At 44.1% G+C, this 16,493-nt stretch overlaps 1 protein-coding gene across 8 annotated transcripts in view; it reads right to left on the bottom strand.

Moving 5' to 3' along the window:
* The window catches only part of KIAA1109 (KIAA1109 ortholog), a 307,652-nt gene extending 291,771 nt beyond the window's left edge, over positions 1-15,881 (bottom strand). For all 8 annotated transcript variants that reach the window (XM_040418406.1, XM_040418409.1, XM_040418408.1 and 5 more), the window contains exon 1: positions 15,771-15,881. The gene's annotated coding sequence lies outside the window, so the exon portion shown is untranslated. The remainder of the gene's footprint in view (positions 1-15,770) is intronic.
* Positions 15,882-16,493: the final 612 nt, after the last annotated feature.

Here is a 16,493-nt window from a genome sequence, read left to right as displayed (position 1 = left end):
TTACCACCCAAAAATCTAATTCATGTACAGCAACACCTGCTGCTAACTCATGTCTGAGAGAAAAACCTGCAAAAAGATCAAATACCCACAATGGAGATTTGTGGGAAGAATAAACTAGTCCAACATAGAAAATATATAACTAATTAAAGGGGTTTTCCGACTTCGTTATACTCATGGCCTACTCTTCGGGTTCCCCACTGATCACCTGTTTGAGGAGGCTGAAGCTCTGCAATACACGATGCATGGAGCTGTGTAGTTCCAGCGTTGACTTCCAGCAATCGAGCTACAACTATGAATATCGTCCAGGAGCGGGGTGACAGAACCTAGCCGATCTGATATTGATGGTCTGTCTTGAGGATAAGCCATTAGTATCAAAATACTTCTTGATTTTATAATTAAAGGGTTTCTACCATCAGATTTTCTGTTATGTAGCTGACTGACATTAGCGATGTGCTCATATCAGCAGTACATAACAGTGTTCTTTTTACATTTGTCCCTGCGGCCCTTCTCCTAAAAAACACACTTTTACAATATGCTAATGAGCCTCTAGGTGCTATGTGGGCGTTGATTCAGCACCTAGAGGCTCAGTACACTAACCATGTATCCCGCCCAGGTCCTCCGTCTAGCCCGGACGAATGGTTAGTAGACGGAGCCTCTAGGTGCTAAATCAACGCCCACAGAGCACCTAGAGGCTCATTAGCATATTGTAAAAGGGTGTTTTTTAGGAGAAGGGCCGCAGGGACAAATGTAAAAAGAACACTGTTATGTACTGCTGACATTAGCACATCGCTAATGTCAGTCAGCTACATAACAGAAATTCTGATGGTAGAAACCCTTTAAAGAAGCACTACCACAAAAGTTTTTATTCTCTGACCTGCTAGAAAGGAAAATGATGCAAACTATAGTAAAGGTAATCTTCTTACCAGTGACTTTATTTGCCAGTTATAACCTCCCTTCTAACCCCCAGCTGGGTCATGTGACCAACTCTCTGATCTCCAACTGACACGGGACAGGAAGTCAGTTACTTCTCCAGTAGGAGTGAGGCTCCCATAGGAATACATAGAGAAACTGGCTTCCTGTCCACACATAAGAAGCTGTGTTATTTGCAACCACATACTTGCCCCTGTGAAAACATTATACAATATTGGGTAAAACAGCAAATACATTAATGAAAAGGTGTGGAAAGTGTCAAAACTCTCCTCCCACGGCTATGAAAGTAATATGCCTGTCACTATTAATAAAGAAACAGGAGGGAACGTCTTACCAATCATTTAGAATCTGTCACCCCAATTTTGGACTATTGTCTACAGTAATATATATTTTTTTATTTTCCTACTGCCCCTGGTTCTCCCGCTGTCAGCTCTCAAAGCTGCACTGAAATACAACATAATGGAGGGGACTCATGAGAATGTATTTCAAAGCAGTCCTAAGCACAGACAGTGGGGAAACGAGGGGCCATATCTCGACTACTACTTATCTATTACTGTAGACAATGGTCCGAAATTGGGGTGACAGAGTCCCTTTAAAATCTCTCAGACTCAGAATCCAGAAGCCAAATTCCTAAATGTTTGCAACACCTAAATGAGGGATTATCCTGAGCCTATGTAACATAAGATAAAAAATCAATGGCTCATTGAGCCAGGTCATGAATTAGAAATGGCAGAAGCTAATGACTGTAAGCAGATGATACCAAAGGCGGTAACTTCTACTTGACCTCTTTATCGGACACCACAGGAGACGACCAGGTGCATTCGGTTGTGGCCAACAATTACTCATTGGCCGTCTGTCAATAAGATATTCTCCTGCACCGGACTACAATACTGTCAAATGAGGAGCTTCATGTTCTGCAAACTTCTGATTCTGCTTACTACACAAACAAGTTATTCTGGGAGCCTGAATCACATGCTCGCAGACTAAGCTGTGAAAAGCGTACTTTAATTCATGGAAAAGGTACTGAAATAATGTCTTCCGCACACCTTTTACCATACACCGTCACACCTCGTGCACCACATTGATTTCAGCAGTCATTTAGATCAAGAGTGGATGCAAAGAAGAAAATCCAGGCCAGAAAGAGTGTCTGCCATGTACCAGGGAAAGGCTATTAAAGTTCATTGTGCTTGTATCAGAAAAGGTTACGGAAGTACACTTCGACCAGCAAAAAGATGGCACGGGTCAGTCTGAACTGGTTTGTGCTGGGTATCCATGAGCAGGAGCTAGATTAGCTGCTAAACCAAATAAAACCCGGCTTTATTCACCCAATTCATACATCACTAACATATTTCATACGTAGCGGAGATATGTGCATGTTTGTAAACATGACTGGCTAGGTTTTACATAATGCTTTTATAAAATAAATGGGTTGCAAGCTATTAATCAGAGAAAATATTGAGCTTGGGCCCAAACATAACAGTTTGTGGCAAGTCCTTTATCACTGCAGTGATTATTGTACATTTTCACTCATTCAGAATACTAGACGAAAGCGGCTGAACTAATATAACAGGTGCCTACACGCATGAATTAGTTTTTTTTTAAGGGAACCATGCTTTTCTGGTATTTTTCCCCTACCAGAAAAATACGCAGAACATGTTTTTTAAGAAAACACTAAAGACCCATAAATACCACCTAATTAACAAAAACAGGGGGGGGGGAACAGGTTGTGTCCATATTTCCAATAGATTTTCAGCTAACATTTGGAGCTGTGTTTTTACAGCAAAAAACGCAAAATAGCACATACTAGGTTTTGTCCAGCCAAATTACCGCCGGATCCCATTATCGTCAATTGGGTCTGGCAGTGAACGGTAGTATCTGGCTAGGCCGCATACAGTTAACTCCGACAGGCTGTTACTCTGCCAGATGTCACGCATGCGCTCTGTGCCCGCTGCAGCCTTGCTCCTCTCTGCGAGCACGGACGCCACACTGCTTACCTCCACTACCCCGCTCTGTCCTGCGTTCATGCCAGCGATGCGCCTGGCCGCCAGCATGCTTGTTAAGTTCTGCAGGCTGCACCCTGTGTGTGTATTATAGGCCTCCTGGCCTGTGCTATAGGGCTCCTGCACGCTCGGCTTTGGCCTCTTAAAGGGCCAGCATGCCCAGCCAAATGTGTCCCCAGCCATTGGCTGCATAGCTCTTGGTATATAAGGCCGCCTCCCTGAGCTTAGGCTCCTAGTCTCTAGTTTGCCAGGTGAAGATACCATTATCTGTCTGACTACTTGTGTACCAAATTTCTTGTTGACTACTGATCGGATTCTGGCCCACAGAAATGAATGGGTCAGTATACTATCTGTAAAAAATGCAGATGGCACAAGGATGGAAAGTATGGCTGTGTGTATGATGCTCTCCAGAGGCAAATAGAAAATCATTTCTTACCAATCTCAAGTCAATATGACAAAAAACAGGATAAAAAAAAAAGGAAGATATCAAGTCAGGAACTGCTGGTGTGGTGTGCGTCTTCTATATCTAGTGTTCCTATAAACCGTCCCCACACTGCAGCATATACACAGGCGCTGGAAAATACAGCTGTTTGGGCCAGGGTGGATTTGATTTAAATCAAAATGATTTAAATCACGATTTAAATCACTAGTCAGTAAGGCTCGATTTAAATCATAGTTTTCTACATAAAGACTAATTCTTGCTGGTATAACTTATAATATGCAAGTAGATGAAGATTTAAACAACTTTTCATATTAGTTTGATTAGGCTGATTCTGTATTCATAGGTTTGTAGAAGTTAGGATTAAGGTATTTTTCTCAACTCTGTTCATGTTATAACATTTTTGCTGTGAAGAAGAGGCATGTGATCTCTGCTGAGTCAAATTCAGTTTTGAGAACTGCAAAAGTAAACCAAGCATCTGTGATAATATCTTGTAGGCAGAGAAACTGCCCAATAATCTTACAAAAACCTCTGGAAGAGCGTGACATTGTGAATGGATTAATGGAATTTATTTACCCCAAAAATTACATATATAGAAACATAGAATGTGTCGGCAGATAAGAACCATTCAGCCCATCTAGTCTGCCCAATATACTGAGTACTATGGATAGCCCCTGGCCCTATCTTATATGAAGGATGGCCTTATGCCTATCCCATGCATGCTTAAACTCCTCCACTGTATTTGCAGCTACCACTTCTGCAGGAAGGCTATTCCATGCATCCACTACTCTCTCAGTAAAGTAATACTTCCTGATATTACTTTTAAACCTTTGCCCCTCTAATTTAAAACTATGTCCTCTTGTAGCAGTTTTTCTTCTTTTAAATATTCTCTCCTCTTTTACCTTGCTGATTCCCTTTATGTATTTAAAAGTTTCTATCATATCCCCTCTGTCTCGTCTTTCTTCTAATCTATACATGTTAAGGTCCTTTAATCTTTCCTGGTAAGTTTTATCCTGCAATCCATGTACCAGTTTAGTAGCTCTTCTCTGAACTCTCTCCAAAGTATCAATATCCTTCTGGAGAGATGGTCTCCAGTACTGAGCACAATACTCCAAATGAGGTCTCACTAGTGCTCTGTAGAGCGGCATGAGCACCTCCCTCTTTCTACTGGTAATGCCTCTCCGTATACACCCAAGCATTCTGTTAGCATTTCCTGCTGCTCTATGACATTGTCTGCCTGCCTTTAAGTCTTCTGAAATAATGACCCCTAAAGCCCTTTCCTCTGATACTGAGGTTAGGACTGTATCACTGATTTTATATTCTGCTCTTGGGTTTTTACGCCCCAGGTGCATTATCTTGCACTTATCAACATTAAATTTTAGTTGCCAGATTTTTGACTATTCCTCTAGTTTTCCTAAATCCTTTTCCATTTGGTGTATCCCTCCAGGAACATCAACTCTGTTACAAATTTTTGTGTCATCAGAAAACAGACACACCTTACCGTCGAGGCCTTCTGCAATATATATTAACCACCTCCGGACCGCTGTACGCACAGACGCGTCCTGGAGGTGGTTGATTCATTCCTCCTGGACGCGCCGGCGCGTCCTCTCGCGAGACGCGAGATTTCCTGTGAACGCGCGCACACAGGCGCGCGCGCTCACAGGAACGGAAGGTAAGAGAGTTGATCTCCAGCCTGCCAGCGGCGATCGTTCGCTGGCAGGCTGGAGATGTGTTTTTTTTAACCCCTAACAGGTATATTAGACGCTGTTTTGATAACAGCGTCTAATATACCTGCTACCTGGTCCTCTGGTGGTCCCATTTGTTTGGATCGACCACCAGAGGACACAGGTAGCTCAGTAAAGTCCCACCAAGCACCACTACACTACACTACACCCCCCCCCCCGTCACTTATTAACCCCTTATTAGCCCCTGATCACCCCTGATCACCCCATATAGACTCCCTGATCACCCCCCTGTCATTGATTACCCCCCTGTCATTGATCAACCCCCTGTAAAGCTCCATTCAGATGTCCGCATGATTTTTACGGATCCACTGATAGATGGATCGGATCCGCAAAACACATCCGGACGTCTGAATGAAGCCTTACAGGGGCATGATCAATGACTGTGGTTATCACCCCATATAGACTCCCTGATCACCCCCCTGTCATTGATCACCCCCCTGTCATTGATCACCCCCCTGTAAAGCTCCATTCAGACGTCCGCATGATTTTTACGGATCCACTGATAGATGGATCGGATCCGCAAAACGCATCCGGACGTCTGAATGAAGCCTTCCAGGGGCATGATCAATGACTGTGGTGATCACCCCATATAGACTCCCTGATCACCCCCCTGTAAAGCTCCATTCAGATGTCCGCATGATTTTTACGGATCCACTGATAGATGGATCGGATCCGCAAAACGCATCCGGATGTCTGAATGAAGCCTTACAGGGGCATGATCAATGACTGTGGTTATCACCCCATATAGACTCCCTGATCACCCCCCTGTCATTGATCACCCCCCTGTCATTGATTACCCCCCTGTAAAGCTCCATTCAGACGTCCGCATGATTTTTACGGATCCACTGATAGATGGATCGGATCCGCAAAACGCATCCGGACGTCTGAATGAAGCCTTACAGGGGCATGATCAATGACTGTGGTTATCACCCCATATAGACTCCCTGATCACCCCCCTGTCATTGATTACCCCCCTGTAAAGCTCCATTCAGACGTCCGCATGATTTTTACGGATCCACTGATAGATGGATCGGATCCGCAAAACGCATCCGGATGTCTGAATGAAGCCTTACAGGGGCATGATCAATGACTGTGGTTATCACCCCATATAGACTCCCTGATCACCCCCCTGTCATTGATTACCCCCCTGTAAAGCTCCATTCAGACGTCCGCATGATTTTTACGGATCCACTGATAGATGGATCGGATCCGCAAAACGCATCCGGACGTCTGAATGAAGCCTTACAGGGGCATGATCAATGACTGTGGTGATCACCCCATATAGACTCCCTGATCACCCCCCTGTCATTGATTACCCCCCTGTCATTGATCACCCCCCTGTAAAGCTCCATTCAGACGTCCGCATGATTTTTACGGATCCACTGATAGATGGATCGGATCCGCAAAACGCATCCGGACGTCTGAATGAAGCCTTACAGGGGCATGATCAATGACTGTGGTTATCACCCCATATAGACTCCCTGATCACCCCCCTGTCATTGATCACCCCCCCTGTCATTGATCACCCCCCCTGTCATTGATCACCCCCCCTGTCATTGATCAACCCCCCTGTAAGGCTCCATTCAGACATTTTTTTGGCCCAAGTTAGCGGAATTATTATTTTTTTTTCTTACAAAGTCTCATATTCCACTAACTTGTGACAAAAAATTAAATCTCACATGAACTCACCATACCCCTCACGGAATCCAAATGCGTAAAAATTTTTAGACATTTATATTCCAGACTTCTTCTCACGCTTTAGGGCCCCTAGAATGCCAGGGCAGTATAAATACCCCACATGTGACCCCATTTCGGAAAGAAGACACCCCCAAGTATTCCGTGAGGGGCATATTGAGTCCATGAAAGATTGAAATTTTTGTCCCAAGTTAGCGGAACGGGAGACTTTGTGAGAAAAAAATAAAAAATATCAATTTCCGCTAACTTGTGCCAAAAAAAAAAAATTTCTATGAACTCGCCATGCCCCTCATTGAATACCTTGGGGTGTCTTCTTTCCAAAATGGGGTCACATGTGGGGTATTTATACTGCCCTGGCATTCTAGGGGCCCCAAAGCGTGAGAAGAAGTCTGGTATCCAAATGTCTAAAAATGCCCTCCTAAAAGGAATTTGGGCCCCTTTGCGCATCTAGGCTGCAAAAAAGTGTCACACATCTGGTATCGCCGTACTCAGGAGAAGTTGGGGAATGTGTTTTGGGGTGTCATTTTACATATACCCATGCTGGGTGAGATAAATATCTTGGTCAAATGCCAACTTTGTATAAAAAAATGGGAAAAGTTGTCTTTTGCCAAGATATTTCTCTCACCCAGCATGGGTATATGTAAAAAGACACCCCAAAACACATTCGCCAACTTCTCCCGAGTACGGAGATACCAGATGTGTGACACTTTTTTGCAGCCTAGGTGGGCAAAGGGGCCCATATTCCAAAGAGCACCTTTCGGATTTCACTGGTCATTTACCTACTTACCACACATTAGGGCCCCTGGAAAATGCCAGGGCAGTATAACTACCCCACAAGTGACCCCATTTTGGAAAGAAGACACCCCAAGGCATTCCGTGAGGGGCATGGCGAGTTCCTAGAATTTTTTATTTTTTGTCACAAGTTAGTGGAAAATGATGATTTTTTTTTTTTTTTTTTTTTTCATACAAAGTCTCATATTCCACTAACTTGTGACAAAAAATAAAAACTTCCATGAACTCACTATGCCCATCAGCGAATACCTTGGGGTCTATTCTTTCCAAAATGGGGTCACTTGTGGGGTAGGTATAATGCCCTGGTATTTTAGGGGCCCAAATGTGTGGTAAGGAGTTTGAAATCAAATTCTGTAAAAAATGACGAGTGAAATCCGAAAGGTGCTCTTTGGAATATGGGCCCCTTTGCCCACCTAGGCTGCAAAAAAGTGTCACACATCTGGTATCTCCGTACTCAGGAGAAGGTGGGGAATGTGTTTTGGGGTGTCATTTTACATATACCCATGCTGGGTGAGATAAATATCTTGGTCAAATGCCAACTTTGTATAAAAAAATGGGAAAAGTTGTCTTTTGCCAAGATATTTCTCTCACCCAGCATGGGTATATGTAAAAAGACACCCCAAAACACATTCCCCAACTTCTCCTGAGTACGGAGATACCACATGTGTGGCACTTTTTTGCAGCCTAGGTGGGCAAAGGGGCCCATATTCCAAAGAGCACCTTTTGGATTTCACTGGTCATTTACCTACTTACCACACATTAGGGCCCCTGGAAAATGCCAGGGCAGTATAACTACCCCACAAGTGACCCCATTTTGGAAAGAAGACACCCCAAGGTATTCCGTGAGGGGCATGGCGAGTTCCTAGAATTTTTTATTTTTTGTCACAAGTTAGTGGAAAATGATGATTTTTTTTATATTTTTTTTTTTTTCATACAAAGTCTCATATTCCACTAACTTGTGACAAAAAATAAAAACTTCCATGAACTCACTATGCCCATCAGCGAATACCTTGGGGTCTCTTCTTTCCAAAATGGGGTCACTTGTGGGGTAGTTATACTGCCCTGGCATTCTAGGGGCCCAAATGTGTGGTAAGGAGTTTGAAATCAAATTCTGTAAAAAATGACGAGTGAAATCCGAAAGGTGCTCTTTGGAATATGGGCCCCTTTGCCCACCTAGGCTGCAAAAAAGTGTCACACATCTGGTATCTCCGTATTCAGGAGAAGTTGGGGAATGTGTTTTGGGGTGTCTTTTTACATATACCCATGCTGGGTGAGAGAAATATCTTGGCAAAAGACAACTTTTCCCATTTTTTTATACAAAGTTGGCATTTGACCAAGATATTTATCTCACCCAGCATGGGTATATGTAAAATGACACCCCAAAACACATTCCCCAACTTCTACTGAATACGGAGATACCAGATGTGTGACACTTTTTTGCAGCCTAGGTGGGCAAAGGGGCCCATATTCCAAAGAGCACCTTTCGGATTTCACTCGTCATTTTTTACAGAATTTGATTTCAAACTCCTTACCACACATTTGGGCCCCTAGAATGCCAGGGCAGTATAACTACCCCACAAGTGACCCCATTTTGGAAAGAAGAGACCCCAAGGTATTTCGTGATGGGCATAGTGAGTTCATGGAAGTTTTTATTTTTTGTCACAAGTTAGTGGAATATGAGACTTTGTAAGAAAAAAAAAAAAAAAAAAAAAAATCATCATTTTCCGCTAACTTGTGACAAAAAATAAAAAGTTCTATGAACTCACTATGCCCATCAGCGAATACCTTAGGGTGTGTACTTTCCGAAATGGGGTCATTTGTGGGGTGTTTGTACTGTCTGGGCATTGTAGAACCTCAGGAAACATGACAGGTGCTCAGAAAGTCAGAGCTGCTTCAAAAAGCGGAAATTCACATTTTTGTACCATAGTTTGTAAACGCTATAACTTTTACCCAAACCATTTTTTTTTTACCCAAACATTTTTTTTTTATCAAAGACATGTAGAACAATAAATTTAGAGCAAAATTTATATATGGATGTCATTTTTTTTGCAAAATTTTACAACTGAAAGTGAAAAATGTCATTTTTTTGCAAAAAAATCGTTAAATTTCGATTAATAACAAAAAAAGTAAAAATGTCAGCAGCAATGAAATACCACCAAATGAAAGCTCTATTAGTGAGAAGAAAAGGAGGTAAAATTCATTTGGGTGGTAAGTTGCATGACCGAGCAATAAATGGTGAAAGTAGTGTAGGTCAGAAGTGTAAAAAGTGGCCTGGTCTTTCAGGGTGTTTAAGCACTGGGGGCTGAGGTGGTTAAACAATATGGGTCCCAGAACAGATCCCTGAGGTACCCCACTGGTAACAAGACCATGGTCTGAATATACTCCATTGACTACAACCCTCTGTTGTCTGTCCCTCAGCCACTGCCTAATCCATTCAACAATATGGGAGTCTACGTACAGCCTTATTCTACATAATTAAAAAACTAATCTTTATTTCATGATGGAATAACCTTTGGATGGTAATATATTTTCCTCAAAAAGCATTTTATATAAAAAAAAAAACGGATTTAAATAAAAAAAATCTGATTTTTTCGATTTTTTTTTTAAAAATTCATAGATTTTTATCCACCCTGGTTTGGGCTCTTCTCTCTGGACAGTGACTTTCGAATGAATATATTCTTGCTTATGGATCATTCATATACCACCCAATGCCTAGGAGCAGTTCCCTAATTGTCTTGCTATATATTTCCAATGCTGGGCATAGTTTAGACCAGGGGTGCACAACCTTTTTTGTTCTGAGGGTCATATTCTCACATTGCTCTATTTCAAGGCGCCGCAAAAAAAAAATATATAAAAAAAAATGTCGATCTGCACTTGTTTGCTCAACTGTTTTATCCAGAGGAGACAACCCTCTGGATCAAGCTGCAATGATGAGTACTTATCTGCCAGATCCCACACCACTGCTCCAGTCCTCCCAGCCGGGCTCTATTCACCTGGCTGAAGCTGTGATGTAATGTTGACAACGCATGACCACTGCAGCCAATCACTGGCCTCTCTGTGTGCACCGCTGAGGCCAGTGACTGACAGCGGTAATCACGTGTTGTTGACATGACCTCACAGCTTCAGCCAGGTAAATAGAGCCAGGCCAGGAGGACTACAGCAGTGGCGTGGAACCTGGCAGATAAGTACTTATCCATACTCATCAACACAGCTAGATCCGGAGTGTTGTCGCCTCTTGATCGAATGGTTAACCATCAAACAATGATGGGGTCACTTGCTATTAATGTGAGGCACACGGAGGTACTAAAGTAATAAGACCATGCGCCTCACATAAATACAGGCATAAAGCACATACCTATAAAACTGCAGGAAACCCCCCTACAGGAAGATCTTCCTGAAAAGTTAAAGGACCTTTGATGATGTCAGTAACAAGTAGATGCTACTGATCATATGGTGATGACATCATCAAAGGTCGTTTAACTTTTCAGGATCCAGCATCGGGAGGACTCTGGTTTGTTTCCCTCTCCCCTGCCCTCTTATTCTACTAAGTGTTTTCATTGGTAGCAGTGGCTGGCCGCTCTCCCTCCTTCTCCACTGTTCGGCTGCTTATGAGAACATGGTGTGTGCGATGCTTTGAGCGCCATGTTCTCTGATAGGGACTGATAATAAGCTGCTCAATACATCAGCTTAGTATAAAATAAAATCATCAATTCCAGTATTGTATTGAACCGGTTATCAAAGTATCGAAAAAGTATCCAGACTTTGATACCTAGTGCAACCCTAGAAATGAATAGTCCTATTTATATGTGATATCAATACATATATTTAATATCTGTATGTCAGTGATTTTTATATTATAAATGTACATCTTTTCAGTGATATGTAGCTCTATCCTGAGGATATCATCAATATTACTCCACTACACAACCCCTTTAGGCCTCATGCACATGACCGTTTTTCGGGTCCGCATCCGAGCCACTGTTTTTGCGGCTCGGTTGCAGACCCATTCACTTCAATGGGGCCGCAAAAGATGCGGACAGCACTCCGTGTGCTGTCTGCATCCGTTGCTCCGCTCTGAGGCCCCGAAAAAAAAAATACAGCATGTCCTATTCTTGTCCGTTTTGTGGACAAGAAAAAGGCATCTCTACAATAAGCCGCGGTTTGCGGATCGCAAAAAATGGCACGGTCGTGTGCATGAGGCCTTAAGATGCAGGCCTCTTAATAAACGGAGTGCAATTTCTAGGTGGCAAATCTACACCAGCTATGAGCCGGCATAGATTTGTGTTTTAATTTATGTTTGGAGCAAGTTATAGTAACATTTTGAAGACTTGAGAGGACATAGCCACAAGCACATTTTGAAAAAGTGTTGAGAGTGTCATAAAGTCGAAAGATCCAAATTCCTCTGCAAAACAGCAATTGCACAAACGTATCCAATCTCTGTTCTCCAGAAAACTCTGAAGTGTAAAGCAGTAGTTTCCATGCAGTGGCTCAGGACTCACCCGTGTGTGCTGCCATAGGAGCCCTCAGGTAGGGTCTTATGCAACTGTTACAATATGGCAGCCACACCCCAATGTCTCAGCAGTGGCAGATTGGATGGTAAAATATCACTGTGTCACATTTTACATTAAAATATGCTTAAACATGTGCAGATTCATTTCTTATCTCTCCATTTTTTTAATGTGGCTTACAAGGCATAAAAGGTTGGGGACCTCTGGTCTAAAGCTTTCCATACACAAACGCGGGGAATTTAGCATGAAGGTAATATTTGAAGTCAATTTCGCTTAAGTCTGCGCCAAATTTACACAATTTTGTTAACGTCCGCGTGTATTCAGTATTTTGCGGAACAGAACGGCTGGCCCCTAACAGAGCAGTTCTATCCTTGTCTGTAATGCGAACAATAATAGGACAGGTTATATTTTTTTGCGGAAAGGAAATACGGACATGCCGAGACGCAATGCACACGGAGTAACTTCCATTTTTTTTCCCGGACCCATTGAAATGAAGGATTCCGCATTTTTTTTAAAAACTGGACGGGCACGGAAAGAAAATAAATTCATGTGCATGAGCCCTTAGGGAGGCAGGTTGTGGGCACTTGCTTAAATGTCCTTATTATGGAAAGGACCGTTCACATGGAATGTGCAGTCCGTTAAATGCAGCCTGTGCGACAGCCACAATTCCCGAACCAACTGCGGCTCATGCGAGCTGAACTCACTGCAATATAGTGATCTATGAAGGCAACAGTTTTAGTCCGGTACTCACAGCGTCATTTCAGTGCAGGACAACAGCCTGCTGAACTTCAGGAGATCCAAACCGTAGGACAGAGCCTTTAATCAAGTGCATTATTAGGGGGGGCGTGTCCTCCAAAATACCCCACGGATGAAGCAGGAAAGTCAGCGCTCTCTACATGTTATACTATGAAGTATGAATAGAAGTCAGAAGACTGAATAAAGAAATGATGGCACTTTAAAAGTACCTCGTGGCCATGAGTAACATATTGATGCTCACTAATATACTGAATGAACTTTTTGATTGCGGAGCTGCGTTTACTATACACTGTGTGAACAGGGGCTTGGTGAGGCTCCGCAGCAAACAGCAAGATTGCCCTGGATGACTGTAGTTGATTCGGACTCCGTTAGGCCTCTTGCAGACAAGCGAGTGGCTCGCTGTGGACTCGCAGTGCAGCACCCATCCTGACCTCCCAGCACTGCCGGGGTCACATAGCATTATATTGACTTATGATGCTGTGTAACCCTTAGGCCCCTTTCACATGAACGAGTTTTCCACGCGGGTGCAATGCGCGACGTGAACGCATAGCACCCGCACTGAATCCTGACCCATTCATTTCAATAGGTCTGTGTACACTTCTGCGTTGCATGAAAATCGCAGCATGTTCTATATTCTGCGTTATTCACGCAGCCCTAGCTCCATAGAAATGAATGGGGCTTCAGTGAATAACGCATTGCTAAGAGATGTTATTTGTAAACCTGCAGTTTTTATCACACGCGTGAAAAACGCATCAAAACGCATTGCACTCGCGCTGAAAAAACTGAGCCCAATTGCAGACAAAACTGACTGAACTTGCTTGCAAAATGGTGCGAGTTTCCCTGAACACATCCTGAGCCAATCCGTATTGTTTGTGTGAAAGAGGCCTTAGGCACCTTGCAGACAAGCGTTCCTCCCGCAGCGAGTCTGCATTGCAGCACCTGGCCTGACCTCCCAGTACTGACGGGATTCACATAGAATTATATTAATTTATGATGCTCTGTAACCCTTACAGTTCTGGAATGTATTGGATAACACTGGCAGCATTATGTCAGTGTTATCCAATACATTCCAGAACTGTAAGGGTTACATAGCATCATAAATCAATATAATGCTATGTGACCCCCGGCAGTGCTGGGAGGTCAGGCCGGGAGCTGCCCTGCGGACTCTCTGCGGGAGGAACGCTTGTCTGCAAGAAGCCTTAGGGTATCTGCTCACGAGTGCACATTTCATGCAGATTTCTGTGCATTTCCACACCCAAAAACCACATCAGGATTTGATACAGGTTTGCCACAGATCTCACCCGTAGGGCTCATGCACATGAACGTATTTTTTGCCGCATCAGATCTGCATTGTTTGCTAGTCGGATGTAGATTCATTCACTTCAATGGGGCCACAAAAGATGCGGACAGCACACAGTGTACTGTCCGCATTCGTATGTCAGACCGCAACAAAAAAGAACATGTCCTATTTTACAGACAAGGATAGGACAGTTCTATAGAGGGCAGGGCGGTCCGTTCCGCAAAATGCTGAACACACGTATAGTATCCATGTTTTGCAGATCCTCCATTTGATGGATCAGAAAAATAACGGCGATGTGAACCCGACCTAACCAATAAAGCGTGGTCAGACTTATCTAAATCCCAATTCTAGATGAGCACAATCCACCTAAATTGAGCACAGTCAGAAAAAAGCCTTACATTTAATTACATGGAGATCTGTCTTTAGCAGCAACCACCTCCACTAAACACTTCCTGGTTTGGACAATGTTGAGGAGGAACGCCGGACCGTTCCTCCCCAGCAGATGTGTTCCACTTCATTTCTGGGGTGCCTTGCATGCCTCTACAGGTCACATCATAGCATCACGATAGAGGTGAAAGGTTCCCTTAACCCTGCCGGGCGGTCACTAGTGTCCAGTACTTACATGCTGGACATGAGTCGGATGAGTCCTGTGGTCCCACCCCTCCGGACCGTGCAGAACAGGAAATGGTCAGGGGGGCACAGAGCCTCATTGGACTCCTCTCCCTGACAGCGCTGGCTCGTTGCGAGTTTCAGCCTGTCAGTACTATAACAGTATTAAAGACAAGCCTGAAATCAGCAGGTCGGTCACTATACTATGCTGCCATCACAGGCAAAGCACTGGTGAGAGGTTCCCTTTACTCGGATTTGGCATCACGACTGTTAAAAAAAAAAAGAAGGCCATTAAAAACTACTGTTTTTTTCATGGGCGCTTTCTAAAATGGGCCCCCTCAATTGCATGGGGCCCATGAAAATGGCCAAAACAGGACATGTCGTTTTTATGGCCCATGTGATTAGGCCAATGGTTTTCGCCGTTGTGTGAACGTAGCCGCACTGTGCTCTGCAGACGGTAAGTGGCTGGGACTTACTCCGCCCGCTCTGAAAGGCCTGGTCTAGGATGTCCACCCCAGTGTGCGTGCGGGGTGTCTACAACTAGGACTTAGGTCATCTGACCACGTTCTATTAGCAATCAAAGCAGAAATCCAGGTCATTTCCCGGGGTTCACTTACTTTAGAGCAGCAAGGCTCCTCATACATATCTGTGGCATCACACGGTACACCGCTGACAACCTACCACCCCCTGCACAGGACCTATGTTCACATCTGTGTCAGAGGCTCCATTCAGGGCCACAGTCCCAGACTCCAGGCAAAATAAACCAGTGCCCCGAACGGAAAGCAAACTGACCCCAGGCTAGTCAGTCATTATTCAGAAACTGCTGGTGTGACCACAGCCCAGTCACCACCAGCAGGTTCCAGGACTGTCATACACTGATACTGTACATACTGCCACCATAACACCGTGGACACAGACATGCCCCCACGGCAGGGGTAGCCGCTCAGGTGAAATATAAGCAGCCCCTCTGGCACCCCGCCCCCACATTTCTCTCACCGGCTCGGTGACTCCTCCTCCACCTCATCCCCTGTAACAAACACCGGCTCACCGCCGCACCCGGCCCAGATAGGCAGCCATTTTGGTCAGTGTATGGGAACACTCCCGGTGTGCTGACGTCATTGGTAGGTAGCGACCTAGGGCGGCCACTTGTACGGGTCAACCAATCACACACCAGCAATGGGGCGTCAAAGCCAATCACGTGCTGCCTGACATATCACAACAAAGCCCCTTAACACAGTGTGAGACGTCGCTCAGCTGCGGGGAGGAAGGAAGGGCTGCGGGCGTCATGTGTACTAGTGCCTAGCCTCTGTGCGACATATAGATACAGACTATATGTGTATAGATTAGATACAATATACAGACCTCCTAAGGCTACAACCACACTGCAACATGTGTACTAGTGCCTAGCCTCTGTGCGACATATAGATACAGACTATATGTGTATAGATTAGATACAATATACAGACCTCCTAAGGCTACAACCACACTGCAACATGTGTACTAGTGCCTAGCCTCTGTGCGACATATAGATACAGTATATGTGTATAGATTAGATACAATATACAGACCTCCTAAGGCTACAACCACACTGCAACATGTGTACTAGTGCCTAGCCTCTGTGCGACATATAGATACAGTATATGTGTATAGATTTGATACAATATACAGACCTCCTAAGGCTACAACCATAGAAACATAGAAACATAGAATGTGTCGGCA

The sequence above is a fragment of the Bufo bufo genome, chromosome 2 (genome assembly GCF_905171765.1).
Source record: "Bufo bufo chromosome 2, aBufBuf1.1, whole genome shotgun sequence".
Classification (NCBI taxonomy): Eukaryota; Metazoa; Chordata; class Amphibia; order Anura; family Bufonidae; genus Bufo; species Bufo bufo.
Note: the sequence above shows the minus strand (reverse complement) of the source record. Positions and strands in the feature narration are given on the sequence as shown.